At 27.4% G+C, this 17295-nt stretch overlaps 1 long non-coding RNA gene across 1 annotated transcript in view; it reads left to right on the top strand.

Moving 5' to 3' along the window:
- LOC112604318 overlaps positions 1-16545 on the top strand; it is a 149360-nt gene extending 132815 nt beyond the window's left edge. The window contains exon 5 of the long non-coding RNA XR_003115217.1: positions 16335-16545. This is a non-coding gene — a long non-coding RNA (uncharacterized LOC112604318). The remainder of the gene's footprint in view (positions 1-16334) is intronic.
- The last annotated feature ends 750 nt before the right edge of the window (positions 16546-17295 follow it).

The following is a 17295-nucleotide window of genomic DNA, read 5'->3' as shown; positions in this document are numbered from 1 at the left end:
AATTTTCCCACACACGTCGAAAATGCCTTTCAAACAGAAAAAAATGCCAAACGAACAAAAACACAGCCTTGTATTTTCTATATAACATTCAACATTCTATTTTTATTTACATATAAGATGATTCCTTACACATTATCACCCTCATTTTTTCTTCTAATGATGATTTTATATCATTTATATCTAATATGGCAATATAGATTTTTTATTTTAAAATAAAATACACCCCATGAATTGTTAATCAGATGATTTTTTTAGAAAATGCTGAAGTGTCTAAATCAGAATTAAAAGATTCAAACAATTTTTAAGTTCCTTAACTTTGTGTACTAAAGATGAAATCCATGTTAACCACATAAGTAAAATAAAAGCGTAATTCTATCGGTCAAATAGAGATGAACTAACTTCGAAAATATTTAAATAGATGTTTTAAAATAATTTATAGAAAACCAAACAGTACAAAATGAAGCTACATTTGTAAAACAGCGATATGTAAAAACTATATGAAAACATTTCCGTTTTCTACTTTTAATAGTGCAAATAGATATTTCTCTTTGTAAAATTTTACTTTCATTTAAAAAAAAAAACTGAAAATGACTTTAGGATCACAATAGTGATAAAATTATAAACTAAATGAGAAAGATTATTTATAAATTAATTTATTCAATACAACTAACAACGCCGTAATTGAAATAAGTAGCATAAACTACATAAAAAGTATTTTTTCATTTAAATATTCATGACATTAAATTAAAACCATGTTAAGATATACATAAGACGTTTGTTTGTTGGTATTGAATGACTAGAAAAAAATAACCAATAATTGATTTATAGAGATTCCCATTTTGCCACCACCATCAAAACTCGCGATTAAACGGGTTGTTGTTTGGTGTGGTGAGAAGAAGAGGTTAATCAGAAAATCTTTACCACCCCCAAAACGTATGGCCAGCTTCCAAGATTTCTTCCGAAAATGTTCGAGTTTCAATCACAGATTATCGGATCACCAGCACAAGTTTACGCCGAAAAGTTGATACATTACAACCGGCAATTACCACGTGATCATGTTACCTGGTTAAACACGTTTAGCTGAGAATTATGTACGACTGCATTGCTGCAGATTGGTCACCATATTATCGTTTTCATAGTAGTGCGGACGGACGGAGAAGACAATCTATTGATTTTGCAATTACAAAAGCCACCGGAATCCATCATCGAGAGTCGTACAGTACAAACATTATTTACGGACCGCTGATCTGCACGCAACCGCCTTCCCCGCGCAATGCCTACCATACTTGGCACTGGACAAGGTATACAACCGAAGACCTGCAAAAGCAGGTCTAGACGAGGGATCACACGACTTTCAGTTTTGACATATCCCGTCATAATATATCTTCCGAAATTGCTTGTCCTTTCAATATATATATATATCTATACATATATATATGTTTGTTACAGCGATAGCCCTACGTGTTGTATACCTCCACACTCATCTCTCCCGTACGCCACCCTTCCTCGTTGATTTTCACGTTAACAAAATTCACCCCATCCGCTCACCCCTTTTTGAATGCCGTAAATTCATTCCACAGAATTCTTTGAACGTGTCATCCCGGTACGAATACATACATCCCGACACTAAGTAGCAACTTATATTATCTTTTTACACTTACACAATATATAAATAAATTTAGAGACTGAAAAAAAAAAAATAGTAATAATGAACACAATTTCAGATGTACTCATTAAAATAGCGTCGAACTTAAACACTACCTATGTTATGTACTTATAATAAATAAGGTGATTTACCAAAATTTTTACCCTAATCTTAAATTTCGAAATTTTTAAGTAAATAGGTATACTTAACAATTGTTTTTTTTAAGTATTTAAAGTTATACTTTGTTTAAAAAGTGTTGTGGCGACTCAGACTATTTTCTGTTAACAAATACCCCTATTTTTTACTGTGAACAATTTAAATAAACTCTTTTTCGAAAACATAGATGAATTTATATTGTAAATTATTTAGTGGATAACTTTTCAAAAAATTCTGACGTATTAAAATCAAAATTCGAACAAGTAATTTTTAAGTTACTTAACTTTGTGTACTGAAAATAATGTGTAAGGAAGATAATGGAAAATATAAGAAAGTAATTTAAAAACGCAGTAATAAAAATGAATCTATCAACTTATATATATACATATATTTTTTTAACGAACTAAGTATAATAAATAATAGATCCTAATTATATTTTTTTAAAACAATAATGTTATGAACTATTATCCATAATTCACATTTTAATAGCTGAATTAATAAAAACTGAAAAATCGTTCAAATTTTAAATTAGTTGTGCTAAAATGATCAACACAATTATTTATTATATAATTTACAGTATACCAGGGCTGTTTTTATTTGAAATATAGAAGTAGGTATGTATCATTAGACAATACTTTTAAAGTAGCACAAAAAATCTCAACAATTTGAGGAAAAAAAATGGTGTATAAGTATACTTAAAAATTCCAAAAATTAGAATTCGAATAAATAAATAATTTAAAAAAAAAATTAAATGAGCAATGATTATGTACATAATCACTTTATGTTTAGAAAGATGCGCAGTATATAGGTGCACCGTTAGAATCTTATAGAAGTGAATTTCATTAATTGATAATCAATCTTATACTAGAATGATCATCTAATAATACATTTCTTAAAACAGTCTATTTTTTTAATCTTTATTACTGGGTATTATAGATGTTGACTTAACCTTTGGATGATTAGGAGAGATTAAAATTTAATTTTCTCGTAGAAAAAAATGTAAAAAGTAAGCACAATAAAATCAAGACTAAAAAAGGATTTCTAACGATGTTCGATTAAGTGATTAAATCGTATTAAATTTTATACGTAAAGGAAAAAATGCGATTCAACTAAAGAAATGTCGTAATCCAATTGTAGAAAAAGGATACTTTTTGTTTTATACACTTTTTTCTTTTTTAAGAAATAGAGTAATATTCACGTGACGCCGGTTCAACTTGAATTTTTGAACATATTAGCCGAGTATAAACGAACAGTGGCTATACGATGATCATTTAACTTAACGATAACAGTAATTTTTCTACGACACAATGAAGACAAATTATCGACGTCGTTTTTCGACAGTTATAGTACCCCATAAATATTACAGAACTCCAGCATTTATTGCCGATTTGTGGGCATTGAGAAAACGCACAGAGACAGCTGCAGTCGTCGTGTGCGTTGTTCGAGATGTTAAATGTTGACTTAATTCCGGACGAGACAGCCGAAAATGACGATGACGAACTAGAAGCACCTTCGATGATCGAGATAAATTCAGCAGAATAATTGCGACTCATTTGTCATAAGTAATTCTTATCGGCAATGAGAATTTACAATATCAAAAAGAAGTCACACTGCTGGTATTGGAAATAATAAGACTACTACAGTGATGTACTAATCTAGACCCACTCTGCAAGACGACTAGGAATAATATTTACAGAATGACATTAATTCAAATATTCTGTGACCAATACTGTAGTATGAATACCCTGTTTGATAATCCGTTCAAATTTCAATTCACTAATTAACAAAGTTACCCAGTGTGTGATAATGATATTTATATGCATTATTTTATACAATGTCCCTATATAAAGTAATGTTACGGTGATTAGGTGTATACATTTGTCCTATATTTTCATGTAAAAAATAAAAATGACTTATTTATTCAGTTGGCTAATAGTTATATGTATAAGACAAAACAATTTAAATGAGATGATTATAATATTCTATAATAATTGATTTAATTATAGAATGCATATCCGCAGTTTAAAATGTGACAGCAGTATTTTATTACATTTTAAAAAAGTAGTATGAAACCAAGATGTGTGCCTATTCACGAGCTTGTTAATTGTGATTACTTTTGACGCAAAAACAAATCTCCTAGTTAATTATATAATAATTAATTGATATGTGCAAATATGTATTAAGTAGACAACGTAAAGCAGGTAGTATAAAATTGATTAATGAATGGACAAATCATGTATCTAATTCAAAATTCAAACGAATAGTTTTTTAGTTCTTAAAATGTTTTATATTAATAATAGAAGTTCTTAAAAGTGATTTCACAAAAATATAAAATAAATATAATTATATGCACAGGTATTAACTTAAAAAATAACTCTTCAAATTTAAATCAAAGTATCTAGAAAAATAGCCTTCTAAATAATTCACTATTCAAAAGAAAGGTAATCGTTTGAAATCATAAGTTTATATCTCCTAAAGACGCTCTTTAAGTAATAAAAATAAAAACGCAAAATTTAAAAATATGGACTTAAAGGATATTTAAAAATTTCAAAAATCAGATTTTGAATAACTACATTACTGAAGAAATTTGAGCATGCTTGGTGAATCTCTCAGTATATTATAGTTATAGTAATTCGAAACATTGTGATATATAAATAACTAGAGAACGTAGATGAAAAAACCGTAATATTGGTGTAGTGTTTGCTGATTTGATCAATATGATTGAAATAACAATAGTAAAAAAAAAAAAAAAAACAGAAAATGTGCGAGCGTAAAGACTTTAGTGGATGAGGGGTATCAGTCAGTCTCTACCCTCTTGCCAGTAACACATCTCGTGGTACATTGATTGCCAATTTTTGGCTAGCTAGAGGCGACCCTAGGACAAGAAAAAATAAAGTTCATTTTTTACTCCTCTGCAAAAAGTCAAGCCATATTTCACACCTGGCTATTTTTCACTGGCTTACAAAAGATGCGCACCATGTCAAGTTTTTTCCGGTCATACGATTACAGCTACGGTATCAAATTTCGACAGTTTTAATAATATTATGTTCTGTTTTTTTTTTTATATATTCTTCTACAGTATCATACGTTTGTATTTCCATCGAATGTGTATATACTAAATATACTATACATACTATAAATATACATTATATACGTATATATAACGAATATATATAATATGTTGGTAAATATAGAAATACGTTGTAAAATATGTTATATGTATGAAAACCCATCAACAACCCATACCCCATTCTCTCTTATCCCTGTATAACAGCAATATATTTATACATCTATACACTATGCATAGCGCATCACAAATCATATTCGATTTCACATTTAAATTCGTCAAAATTTACCATACGTCACACGCCTCAAATTCTAGGAAAGTACTAGTTTAATTTTAACGACATAAGCTGGCTAATTCAAAAATGTTAAAAATTAGGAAAACGATTTTTAACCATTAATGGATAATATATACTATCACTATTTAATTGATTATATTTTAAGTATAATCTATAATATGATTATCTATAATAATTATAAAAATATTAATCAAATGTTAATGATTAAATGAGTACAATTCATGCAATAAAAAATAACAAAAATCAAAAGTTGTATTTTATGTAAAGAAAAAATAATACTATGTTTTTAGTAGCTCTATGTTATCTAAATGTTTATTTCAACTAGATAATTAATTAGTTTTTGACAATAAAAAATGAACTAATTGAATGTTTTATCTACGCTTCCAAGATTTTTGAAAAAGGAAATAAATGTATATTCGATTTGAATTTTTTAATTATATCTTATCTACGATTTATTTATAATATGCTAATTTAATTTGTAATTACTTTGTCACCTAAAATTCAGAAATTCTTGTTACAATTTATAAATTTTAACATATCTACTATCTCTTAAATCTTAACCAATTTTTCGTTTTGAATACAACGATATGTATGATATTAAATTGTGTGTACAGAATACGAGTACTTACCTAAAACTCTGTAATGAAAAAAAATATATATATAATTTATTTTAAACTATAATTTTTTTTTTAGAAATAAAAATTTTAAATATTTTGTTATTTTGTAAATATTATCTTTATGGTTGTAGGCATTATAATTCTTCCAAATAAAATTACCTACGTATAATCAATGCAATTTGATTAAATGTATTAAATTTGTGAATGATAAACAAATTGTAAAAAATCATACTCATAAAATAAAAACATGACAATAATAAATTGATGCATCTAACATACAATAAATATGACTTACTGTTAGCAAAAACGTATTGTATAAATAGATCAATAGGTACAAACTAACACAGAGTTAATATAAATTATACAATAAAATGAAAAAAAAGAAATTTGAAAAGAAATAGCCTACGGGAATTGTTTCATAGTTTTTTCGTCTCTGAATAATGCAAAATTATTTTTATTTTTTTTTTTTATTGACATTTATATGCCTACCTAACCTAACCAGGAGGTCAAAAAAAAATATTATAACAAAAATAATACATCGTTTTTGGAACGTAGTAATAATAGTTTTCTTAGTAACTTATTATTTTGCAAGGTGAAAACTAACAGAGAGATTTGTTCCCAAATACACATTCCAACATTTCCATATTTTTTCATACTTGTCTTGTCAATATAAATAAATAAACCTCAAAATTAGAACATAAGTTTAGTAATGAGTTTTATAACCTGCGATAAGCCATATTATAATAATTCCCAAAAGAAAGAAAAAAATGTGTTATTACTATTAAAATTAAATTTTCTTTAGGATCTTCACAAACTAAATAATATGTATAATAAAATTGGCAAATTATAAAGTATTAATAAATATGTGACATAATATGATACAACATTAAAAACAACAGGTCCACCTAACATGAGCTATATTGTGGATTATTTAAACGATTCTTTAAAATTAAAATAATTTTGACCCAGTTTACATATACTGTACGAGAATAACCTATCTAAAATTTGAAAAATCAATGCTCAGCTTACACATTAAACTTTTACCTCCTGAAAAAGCAATACCTTATTAATAATTGCATAATTTCAACTTTCCCTACTTATCATTTTTAGTTTTGCCTATGCCGTACGTTCTACATATACAAAAGCACCCGATCCGAGTTTCCTAAGATTACCAAGTCCTACACGAAATGCAAACGTATTCTTTTTCATTTACTAACACATAATTTGCTAATCGTCCTTCTCGAAACTATTATGTATAATATGATGAGGTGTATTATAAGCACACGCACATAGGTTCGAGGTCGTATCAAAATAATTTACGAAATGCGCCACGCAGAGCTCCGTAACGCATTATGAACTGATAATATTAAAATTATTTTAAATCTGTTGGCTAGGTCTTATCTTACATTTAAAATAATATAACAAAATCACTTATTAATAAAATAATTCGTACTAAATTGCTAGCATCCTCTCTGTTCCGTGTAATACATTTTGGCAAAATATAAATGACAAATAACATCCTAAATTACCTAAATCGTTCATTAAATTCGTAATTGGCCGCAAACGCGTTATTGATTATTGCATGGAACATTTTTCTTCGATTACATTTTCATCAAAACTTAAATCACTTGAAGATGATGTTAACCACGGGGAAATTATAAAATCATCGGCGTGCTTCAAGTATGCAGCAAATAATAGTTTCGCTACACCGGATAAAATTGATTTCGGATTTAATGGACTGATGAGTATTTACTTTAACCGCTTAAAATATTATGGTATGGATAATTTTAAAACCATTGAATTTAAACAGAAATACGAATTTTCAATGCTAATGTTTGACCAAATGAATAAATATAAAATAATTTATCAATTCCCAAAGTCCAATATAAGTCTGGGTTTATACTGACAGACGTATCCGCAAATATTTGTCGTACACTTATAGTCTATAAGTTATAGATATAAATACGTAACTTTGTACATTACCCATTATAGGCTCATAATCCATTTATATATTTCTGTGATCCCTATGTAATATTAAATGACAGTTTACTTTATAATTTAATTGAATGATATACGAGTACATAATTTTTACCTTATATACTTCTCACTAGTTTTATCTATGCCATAATGAGGGATATAAGTTTACTTCTTATTTTTGTTCTGTCTACCGATTAAAAATATATTTGTGCTGCACCATCACGAAATCCTGCACACGTCTGTTTATAAAACGTGTGTGTTTAATATTAATATTTATTAAAGAAAAATAACACAGTTGATTAAAAAAAAAAAAACTACACATTAGAACCTAGTTAAATTTTTTATCTTTTTCAATCAATTTTACAAAAATCATAAATTGTATGAAACAAAAAATAAGTTTTCTAACAATTTTTTCAGTTTTTCTTTTTTTGTCACTTTTCATAACTTATATCTTGTCAACTTATATATAACGTAATTTTAATAAGTTAATAAAATTTACAATTTTTCTATGGTTAAATATGGCTTATTTTTATGATGTAGTCTCTGTGAATCATTTTTAAATAACACAATACTTATACATACACGACTTAGACACCGCTCCCACCTGTCGAGAATTCACACTAACGCGTTGACTGTTTTCATTATACAACGGGCTGCACACACCACTGCGTATAATACGGTTATTTTCGCACATGTCCAAACTCCAAAGTAATTGTCGCAGAATACAGGCTGCCCGTCCATCGCCGGTTGATTTATCGTTGGCGGCGAAAGAATTTCGATTCTCTCTTTCGTTTTCTCTCTCTCGCTCTGAATATATACACATACGTTTTGTCCCCGTGATTGTCTCTTCCACAATATATACACAATATAATTCTATACAGAATGATTCATCAAGCATACTCAACCCCATTTTTCCTTTATTAATGAATATATTCAATTTTTGATATACTCGAACACCATATTTATAAATTTTTCAATGTTTTTTTACTACCTACTTAAGGAGTGCCATGTGGTTATACAAACTTCTATTTTTCAGAAAACCCACCTGCTTTACCGTACAATTTTAGAAGATAATCTTTTTATAAATATTTATGTACTTAATTCAAAATTATAACTAGGAGTTTCTTAGTGATTAAAATTTACATGCAAAAAATGATATTCCTTAAAAAAAGTTTAAAATATTTATGACATTTGGATCTAGTATATTATAATCGAAATATTTTTTACAAATTATAAGTGTTGATAGATTAATATTGATAACTAAAATTGTCATACGACCCTAACCTCCACATCTTTCAAACCCATTATCGTAAAACTATTATCCTTATTACACAATATTCAAAAATTCAAAAATATTAGTTTAAATTTTAATTATAATTAGTCAACATTTTAAGAAAATGTATTCATTAAATAAAATACTATCATAAAAGGGATTTTTTATTTAAAAACAGAAGTTTAAATCACCACATGACACTTCTTAAGTGTTATATAAAATCTTAAAAATTTAAAAAGATGGTATTTTAAAAAAAAAACACGAGTAAGCATGTTTAGTGTATCACTCTGTATACAAGTGAGACATGTATATAATTTATTGCTTCTTAAAAACCTACTCACCTCTCACACACGCACGTTAGCGCTGCCTTGAGTAAAAAAAAAGTGATTAAATCTTCATCCCAGACATCTCTCATCACGCGTTTTCACTCTTCGTGGTAGTTAAAACCATTTTATAACAAGGGTATATCACTTAATATTATATTACGTATACATATGCATATATATATATATAAATTTAACGTATTGCATATTTATACACACAACAGAATTATTAAACTCTCTCGACATGCGGGTACTCCTTCTTCCATTCTTGCTGGAAAATTTATTTTTGTATTTATTATCAATATATGTCTGCTGATAAGTAAATGTATAATACAATAACGTATGACGTGCATAATATGGGATAAATAAAAACGTAAGATACAAATTAATCAATTAATACTATAATACTACATTTTTATAAATAAATCAAAATTATTTAAATCGTTACAAACATTTATGATTTACTTGTGATACATAAAAATATATCTTTTGCAGTAAATTTGAACCCTTGATTTAACCATTTAAAAGTTTATTTACAAAATAAAAAATATGTCAATTAAATTGCGTCTAGGTTTCAATGAATTTATATTACATTGATGCTCAACTCCAGGAATCAAATTACCACCCATTCTAATTGTGTACACTACAATACAAAGGAAATCGTCATTAAAGTTTTCAATTGTATCTACTAGACTCAGTAGTTTAGATTTCCAAACAATTAATCCAAATACGAGACAAAACAAAGTTGTTAAGTAATGCTAGTAATTAAATCCCTAGTAATTCCTTTTAATAAATTAAACTTCTATACGCTATCGCACAAATGATATTTATATGTCCATATGCTCTTTGCAGAAAGTAAGATTTTGTGATAACCAGTTTATAAAAAGTAAGTAGTCCTGTTTTTAACCAAAAGTTTCAAATTTTTCATTATTAATTGCGTATTCTACTATCAGCTCGGATTACGATTACGTTAAAATAAATATGTTTACATTTGTACGTATTTGCATAATAAAAACCATTATAAATAACCCCATTCAATAAATCAATTCAAGTCGTGTTATAAAATTAACCATTTCGCGCACACATATAAGGAGCTCGGCATAAAATTACTCACTATTGCAGCATTATATCATACGTAACTAGAATTTAGTTCGTCCGTGGTGCGTCATCCCCTGTGAAAGTCTTTCACTAATTTAATTCCTCCTCGCCCACCTCAGCGATAAAACCGTGTGACAATATCATGACCACAACTATGCGTGAATAGACATATATACATAATGACTTTGAGGTAGATGGTAACCATTACCACAGACACTAGACCCCTCATATTCTTCGCATAGACCGTCTCGAGTTGTATTTATGATATTATTATTTTTTTTTCATATTATAACAAAACACATTTTTTTTAAAACATCTTTGCCATTTAAAACGTACCCACAATTTTATTTTCAATTTTCTACGAAATTACCGATAAATTTTAAAAAATAACAACTTACAACAATATCTATATTAAATTTTCTACCTAAAGTATCCTTACAATATATAATTTATAGATCAGCAAGAGTTTATAGTATAGGAAAACGATATACTATTAACGTAAACATTTTAGATAAAATAGATAAAAATACCTACACATTTTTCATTATTTATAGATATCATATTCATATGTGTTGTTTTCGTCTTACAGACTTACACCATTATAGATTTTCATTCAGCAAAACAACTTATGTTGATATCTTTAATATTAAAAGAATTTATCTGTCATCTCAAAAGTAAAAATATTAGATAATATAATATATGTATATATATATATATACGTCGGTTTCTTTTGATACTTAAGTTCTTTAACTAATTATAAATAAGTAAAATTAAGTAAAATATAAACTTTGCCTTATAAAAATCAACTTACTCAAAAATAAAAATACCATGTAAACACATTTTTTGTTTCTGCCTTTAAGGTTAAAAATTAGTCGATTTGTTCTTTAATATTATATAACAGGGATGGGCAACTCAAAGTTACTATAGGGCCAATTTTTAGAAATTTAAAATATAGCGGGCCAGAACATAGAAAGCAAAAAAAAAAACTCATTCAAAATATATATTTTGAATAGCATTTATTTTTTATATAATAAAATAGGACATAGGTTAAAATTATATACCTATACCTAATGCAATTTGAAAATGTAGCGCGGGCCAGATAAAAAAGGCTCGCGGGCTGCCAATTGCCCACCCCTGTTATATAATATTTTATAGTCAATGATAATAAATAAAATATGTTAGATCTTAAAAATGAAAATTGGTCATGTTAACGCTTATACTACCAAAACAATTCATGTGGTATGACCTCATCTTAATCTTTGTATTTGTTAGCTATTCGATTATACTTAATTTATTCGTTGCCAACTATCCATACCTCATCAAAATAAATCATTAATTATGATTTATTATTACTATTTAAGATATCACACACTTTTCAGTTTTTATTAATACATAATATTTACCAATAAACTTATTAATATACGTTTTATCGATATTCGGTTGTCTATGAAGAATGAATACTCCGAACGATCATATTATGTCAGCACCCATTATTTTACATACTAACTCACTAAATTATATACAAATAAATAGTACACATGCGAAAAAGATATTACATACATCAAACTCTAAAAATGTATATAATACAAATATTTTTTATGCCAATAAATAGACTAGCACCTACACGCCACGTCTGATACGTCAAATGAAACACGTCTTATGATAGAAAATTGCTTGCGTAGATAATACATGCTACGCCATCGTAAAAACTTTATAGGATTATTATTGTTGCAAAATATGTAATAAAAAAATGTAGAAGAACTACTTTAACACCATACTCTGGAAATAATTTAGATTTAAACAACGCAGCATAATATAATATATACATTTTACATTTAAATTCAATTTACATGATCATATTTTTCAAACCTGCAAATATTAGATCCAAAAATGCAAATTAAATTAAATATATAAATTAAACAAACCATATACTATAGGTGCCATTGTATTCATGATTAATCATTTATTTCCGTGAAATGAAAATCTCTCCGTATTTTAACGCGGGTACAAACAATATTTACATATTACACTAATTGCGTGTTGTTGAACTTCAATGCAATATAATATAAACCATTAAGATAATTTTAAATTTTAAAAAAATAGTATCAAATGTTATTATACCTTTGAAAAAACTTTTCAATGTATTTATAAGAATTTACAACAATTCATACACAGTCATTTACAGTTGTCAAAGTCATAACTTTCAATGGTAAAATATATTACAACAGAAAAAAATTCACACATAAGAAATCACGTAAAATAATTTTTTTCATCTGCTGTTTTTGATAAGAACTTTTCAACAACAAAATAAGTCAACTTCACAAATTTTGTTAAAAAAAAAAAAAAACCAAAATAACTCATAATATCAAATAAAATATGTTTTTATCGATCAGTTTCAATAAATAATATTCTGTATTTTTTTCTTTTTAATGACAAATACATTCATAATATTATTTGATTTAATAAGAATAACTTATCAATGACTAAAAGCTCTTAAATAAAAATTTAAAAAAGAATATTCTGAAAGGTGTGTTGGGGTAAACAATCAAACTATCAAATACTAAATAAAATAATTTAAAGAAAATAAAAAACACAAATACAATATTAAATAACAAAACCAACTTTTAATACGAAATTAATTATTTTTTTGATTACCATTGCAGATTTCATGTCAAACGTAGATAAGAGATTAAGAACATGTTAAAAATTTACTGGTTAATACAACATATTAATCTAGATACTTTTTTTCAAATTGATGATTATAAATGTAATCACTGTTTAATATTACAAAGAAACTTCTGAACATTTCATGTATTTTAAGATTTTAAACTTGTTGAGCAATAATACCTTAAAGAAACATTGTTATCTTTATAATTAATTTACTTAACTAAACGAAATACTTCAGAAAAATTTTAAAAAGTAAATTTTACCACGGACTCGTTTGAAAATTAATCAACTTTATTATAATTCTTACACTAAACATTTTATTCAATATTACATGAACGTAAAAATTTATTTGAATAATAATACTCAATTGTCTTCTGAACTGAGTGAAATCAGTACAAGCACATTCTTATAAACCAAACGTAACTCGATTAATTAATTAGTTATTTTTATCATGATTATGTGTAACACGGCGCTTTGTTTAGATAATAGTAATACATCTCTGTATAGAACACAAAATCGCCATGATGGAATATCATAATATATTACTATAATAATAAAATTGTCTTCTTTGCAACATTTTATAAAATCATGCAGGTACTACAAGTATTAGTGTTTTACATTTTCTTGAAAAAATTGATTTTTACTTTAAAATTAGTAATTAAACCATGAGGTTAATTTAAAATTATACAATAACATAATATCTGTAATCTGATAAATTATGGACATTTAAAATAAGTTTGTGGTCTCTTAACTACAACTATAAAAAAAAACATTATGTATAAAAATAATACTGTCTTTGTGTGCATGAATACTTGGTAGTTTATTAATGCAATTACTATGGCAGTACTTGGCGAAAAATATACAAAAATTCCACAAATGTTTATAAGATGTACTAAATAATATAAATAACTATTATGTATAAAATTCGTAATATTATCGTGATTCATTAACGTCTTTGTTTCCACCAATAAAATTTATATTTTTTTATTTTTTTTTTTTCTAATTAATATTTATAATCTGTATACATTTATTTTATACAATAAGAAATTTTGAAGACTTATAGTAGAAAATAAAAATACATGTGGACTTGAGAGAAGGGGGCGTCCAGTGACACCACTTCAAATAATTTATATAATTATTATACATATATATATATATATGTTTCATAAAGTGCGCAATTTTTGAAAAGGCAATATATCAACCAAAATCATAAATAAATTTTAACTTTTTGTTTTATCACGCTTAAAATACATTTCGATTTAACGTTTAAAAATTATATCCACCATATGTCCAATTCCACGTCTCTGCTGGCCGTCATTTCTAAGACTCACATTCACACTATTCGTACTACCGCATTGTTTCACTAAGTGTGTATACAAATTGTACGGTTTGATTTCACCTTGAACATTTTTTGTTTCAACTAAACCAATTTTTCCAAATTTCCGTACCAACCTTAGAAATATTGATGCAGTAGGAGCTTCCCCACGTCCAAAAGACGTGCGAAGTTTACGGACAGTCACAGCTGCGTACTCGCCGTTTTTAAAATGAGTTTTCAGTATGAGTGTACGCTAATGGTTATTGAATCAATTAATTTCAATAAAAACCAATTCCCTTCAAATCAGAGTAATAATAGATGAAAAAAAATAATTAAAACAGGATATTAACCATTCCAAACAAACAAAAATCCTACGTATTTCAAAAATTGCGCGCTTTATGAAGCACCCTTTATAACTAATTAAAAATAATACATATAAGTAGATCACGGATACGAGAGAAACAGCTGGTAACACACACACACATTCACATTCCGTTACACTTGTATATTTATTTTTATATAATAATAATATTACTATCATTATAAATTATATAATGTATTGATATGTTAATTTATTACATAACGACGCGCGTTATTGTCAATCGTCGATGCACTGGGCGCGCAGCTTAACGCGGCTTTTTTTCCGTCGTCCTTATAATATTATTATTATTTTACAAGTTTTCTTAGTCAATTAAAAATTCTCGACGTCATCGAACTGTCTTCCGTAACGGTTGTATGCACATTATTAGTATACAATTTTGATCCTTTTTCTTATTCAACGAGTGCGCCGATCGTATTGTGCTTTTCGTGTTCCTCTGTGCGCTAATCGCCACATACATTTTATTAAATTTTTTATAATGACGCGAATCACTTCATTTTTTATTATATTGTATAGGTGCTAATCGCCACTACTTTTATTATATCATGTGCGCAAATCGCCACTTTTTTATATTTAATATCATGTACGCTAATCGCGACTATTTTTTCATATTTATTTTTTGTATACATTGTTGTCATAAGGACTTATCTGTTATACCCTTGGCGTTTAATATATTATTATTTAGACATAGGTAGCAGCTGGCTAGTCTGCACTCCACAAATTGTGAACTTTTATCATTATTTTTAATAATTAATTATTGCATATCTTTTAAATAATAATATGTAATCTGTTGAGCCAAGAAGAATCTTAATTATATATAAATATATACATATATTTAAAAAAATAAATAAATAGTAAGCAATGTTTTAGGCAAAATATTAATAGATAATTGTGATGAGCTGTCTTGATATTATCCCAAAGGTATTGAGATTGACGAACTGTCGATTGGAGAGTGTTTGAAAAATAAAAATAAAAACTGTGGTATAACGAGTGTAAAAGGCGAATACGTTCAAGTAAAAGATAAAGTGGGTGCGTGGAAGACTTACGACACGCCATTTCGTAACGTCATGCTCGAATGTGCGATTTAATTCTGCCGATAGTGTGTGTAGCCGTGTGGTTGATTGCAAGACATGTAGTACCTAATCAATTTCGCAAAAGCCATTTGGTATGTACATTTAGTAAGATTAACGCTGGTTCCGCAATCTCATTATAGCCGCATCGATGACTACCATCGCGGGGATACACGACGATCACAGTCGTGTTAATATTATACACCAGACAATATCGTGAGAATAAATTATAATATAAAAAAGTAGAGACGATATTATCGCTTCCGGCGTCGTAATCGTCGGTGTTTTAAAAACTCGTCACACGCGCGAAACAATATTTTACACAGTAATGTTATTATATGGCACGAGTGAATACTATTATGCCACACAAATGCGTTCCCAAAAATATTATACACGTCACATACCTATTACGATATAACAACTTACCGCGGTCGTGTACTTATTTGTTGCAGGTCGGTTCTGACAACGGTGGTGACGATGACCAACACTGCATGTGCAATATGAGTATTGGCGCGCAGCGGTGATGGTTCCATGGACGACGACGGCGACGACGGCGATGACGATGATGATGATGATGATGACGACGACGATGACGACGATGACCATCTCGTCGTCGCCCGGATGTCCGGCGGGATGCGCGTGCAAGTGGAAGAACGGCAAGCATACGGTATGCTTCGTTCGGTTACGTGACCTATTAAGCTCAAAACATAATAATAAAATACTTATATGTTGATCATATTATATAAATTCGGCGAATATTTATCACTGTAAAGTAGACTTATTTGATTTACATATCATAATAATAAATAATAATAATAGAATATCGATTTATCTTGTTTATTTAAAATAAATAAATATCATATTAAATAGTAACAAGAAACATGAAGAAACTAACCTAACGAAACGTGAATATATTGTGCTTATAATACAACGATTCCAATTTGCTTGAAGGTTATTTTAATAAAATTATTCGTTCGCTAATCCAGGATTTTTAATTTTTCGATTTCTTTTAAAAATAAATTGTATTACATAATAAAAAGTATGTGTACTTAATTCTATTTTATTTTTAATGGTGAAATGATATTCAAACTATAAATAAAATAAACGTTGTTTAAAACTATTTAAAATTATTCGTTTAAAACAAAATTTGTGCTAAAAATATAAAATATATTCACACACATTACGAACATAAAAATCTATAGATTATAAAATTATAATATCTTAAAATAATTTTATCAAATATATTGTAGAACTAACATTATTTTTATCAATAGACGATTGACTATCTTAAATATGCAACTAATCTCAAATATCTCCCGTATAAATGAATGAACTTATCATATCAACCTAACAATCATTTAGATGAAGATATAATCCGATTTATTATACATACAATACGAATATAAATTGATA

The sequence above is a fragment of the Melanaphis sacchari genome, unplaced genomic scaffold, assembly GCF_002803265.2.
Source record: "Melanaphis sacchari strain LSU unplaced genomic scaffold, SCAv2.0 Contig11_pilon_pilon, whole genome shotgun sequence".
NCBI lineage: Eukaryota > Metazoa > Arthropoda > Insecta > Hemiptera > Aphididae > Melanaphis > Melanaphis sacchari.
The sequence above is the reverse complement of the archived record's forward strand: the minus strand, read 5'-3'. Positions and strand labels throughout refer to the sequence as shown.